At 41.2% G+C, this 3,089-nt stretch overlaps 1 pseudogene; it reads left to right on the top strand.

The window, feature by feature from the left end:
• LOC123456895 lies at positions 1-96 on the top strand (annotated as a pseudogene).
• The last annotated feature ends 2,993 nt before the right edge of the window (positions 97-3,089 follow it).

The following is a 3,089-nucleotide window of genomic DNA, read 5'->3' as shown; positions in this document are numbered from 1 at the left end:
GTGCCACTTTGGCAGCACATATACTAAAATTGGAATGATACAGGGAAGATCAGCATGGCCCATGACACCCAAATTCGTGAGGTGTTCCATATGTTAAAAAAAAAAAGAAAATTTTTCAGTATTATAAAAAGTTACAAAACTCATGTAAAGAACCCTTCACCCTCAAATGTTTAATATTTTCCACATTCTCTCTCCCTACCTTTCTCTCTGAACAAAGGCACATTCCCAGCCCCTCAAAGATGATCTCTTGCATAATAACAACATAACAATCAGTCCAGCAAGTAACGCTGATAATCTATCATCTAACTGAATCTCACTGATTGTCCTTTATAACAAAGGGAAAGAAAGTACTTCATTTCTGGTCCAGGGTAAAGCACTTTGTTCTGTTGGATTCCATCTCTTTCCATCTGAAAGAGCTCTTTAGCCTTTCTTTGTTTTGTAGCATTGACATTTAATATTTTTTTAAATTTATTTCCACGGAGAGAAAGCAGAAGAAAGAGAAAAAAAACCGAGCACACCAGGGTCTCTTGCTGCTGCAAACAAACACCAGATGTATGTGTCACTTTGTGTATCTAGCTTTATGTGGGTACTGGGAAATTGAACCTGGGCTGCCAGGCTTTGCAAACAAGTGCCTTTAACCATCAAGCCATCTCCCCAGCCCTACTTTTACTTTTTAAAACAATTAAATATTTTAGTTACTTGAGAGAGAAAATAAATATGAATATGAATGAGTGTGCCAGGGCCTCCTGCCACTACAAATGAATTCCAGACACATGCATCACTTTGTGCCTTTGGCTTTACATGGGTACTGGGGAATCAAACCCAGGCTATCAGGCTTTGCAAGCCAAGTGCCTTTAACTTCAGAGTCATATCTCCAGCCCCAGCATCAACATTTTTGAAGTTCAAAACATATAATATCTCTTAATTTGGGGTTATTTTCTTCCTTCTTTCCTTCCTTCCTTCTTCTTTTCTTTGTTTGGTTGTTGTTATTTTTATTTATTTATTTAGGAACGACAGACAGAGAGAATGGGCATGCCAGGGCCTCCAGCCACTGCAAACGAACTCCAGATGCGTGCGCCCCCTTGTGCATCTGGCTAACATGCGTCCTGGGGAATCGAGCCTTGAACCGGTCTCCTTAGGCTTCACAGGCAAACGCTTAACCGCTAAGTGATCTCTCCATCCCTTTTTTTCTTTTTAAAATATTATTATTATTATTTATTTGAGAGAAAGCGAGACAGAAAGATACAGATAGAGAGAAAGAATAGGTGTGCCAGAGCCTCCAGCTGCTGCAAATGAACTCCAGACACAGCACCACCTTGTGCATCTGGCTTACCTGGGTCCTTTGGCTTGGTAGGCAAATGCCTTAACCACTAAGCCATTTCCCCAGCCCTGTTTTCTTTCTTTTTATTTGCTTTTTTCTATGGTTAATGCTGGCTATGTCTTTTTGGCAACTCTACAAAACTGAAGCTATACCCTCAACATTTGGAGGAAAATGATGTTGATCTGTTAATTTTGTTCACAATATGTGGCTACTGAATCTTTAAAAACTACAAATGTGGGCTGGAGAGATGGCTTAGCCATTAAACGCTTGCCTGTGAAGCCTAAGGACCCCGGTTTGAGGCTCGGTTCCCCAGGTCCCACATTAGCCAGATGCACAAGGGGGCGCACGCGTCTGGAGTTCGTTTGCAGAGACTGGAAGCCCTGGTGCGCCCATTCTCTTTCTCTCCCTCTATCTGTCCTTCTCTCTGTGTCTGACACTCTCAAATAAATAAATTAATTAATTAATTTAAAAAAATACAAATGAACCAAACCAGTTTAATTGAACCAAGAGCATACAAGGCCCTACAAACTTGCTGGTGGTCCCTTCTTGATCTTGATTGTTGTGGTAGTTTGAATCTATGTCCCCCATTGACTCAGGTCTTTTATTAAGCTTATCACTCGGATTCCAGCTACCTGGCTGGATATGTATAATACATCAGATATACATGATAGCAGGGGAGAACAAAAAAAAAAAATCGAAGAGAGACAAGTTGGAAAGAAGGTATTCAGTGGTGCGATTGGGGAGGGACAAAAGGGAAGGTAGTGAGAGCAGATTATGATAATGGCATATTGTGTATATTTAGGGAAGTTGTCAATAAAATATTTTTAAAAAGGCAGGTGTGGTGGCACAAGCCTTAAATCCTAGCACTCAGGAGTCAGAAGGAGGAGGATCACTATGAGTTTGAGGTAGCTTGGGCTAGACTGAGACCCTACCTCGAAAAAAAAAGTTTTAAAAGCCAGATGAACAAGGTGGCACGTTGGTCTGGCGTTCATTTGCAGTGGCTAGATGCCCTGCCACACCCATTCTCTCTCTCTCTGCCTCTTTCTCTCATAAATAAATAAAATATTAGAGCCAGGTGTGGTGGTGCACACCTTTAATCCCAGCACTTGGGAGGCAGAAGTAGGAATGCCGTGAGTTCAAGGCTACTCTGAGACTACATAGTTAATTGCAGGTCAGCCTGGGCCAGACTGAAACCCTACCTCAAAAAACCAATAAATAAAATAAAATAAAAATAAAAAAATAAATAAATAAATAAATAAAATCTTAAAAAAATAAGACAGGCATGGTGATGTACACCTTTAATCCCAGCATTTGGGAGGCAAAGGTAGGAGGATTGTCATGAGATGAAGGCCAGCCTGAGACGCCATAGTGAATTCCAGCTCAGCCTGGGCTACAGTGAGACCCTACCTCAAAGAAAAAGATATAACTTTCTTAAAGAAAGTCAGAGCGATAGAGAGGGAGTGGCGTGTGTGTGTCTTCATGTGTGTGTGTTTGGGAAGGAATATCCTGCTGGGATGTAGGATGGAGAAAGCCTACCCTACAACCATAGGCTGGGACTGGAAAAATGGCTTAGTGATTAATGCGCCTGCCTGCAAAGCCTGCAAAACCCAGGTTAGATTTCCCAGTACTCACGTAAAGCCAGATGTACAAAGTGGTTCATGCATCTGGTGAACCCATTCTCTCTCTCTCTCTCTCTCTCTCTCTCTCTCTCTCTCTCTCTGTGTATGTGTGCTTACAAATAAATAAATGAATAAAATTTATAAAATGA

The sequence above is a fragment of the Jaculus jaculus genome, chromosome X, assembly GCF_020740685.1.
Source record: "Jaculus jaculus isolate mJacJac1 chromosome X, mJacJac1.mat.Y.cur, whole genome shotgun sequence".
In the NCBI taxonomy this organism is placed as follows: Eukaryota; Metazoa; Chordata; class Mammalia; order Rodentia; family Dipodidae; genus Jaculus; species Jaculus jaculus.
The sequence above is the reverse complement of the archived record's forward strand: the minus strand, read 5'-3'. Positions and strand labels throughout refer to the sequence as shown.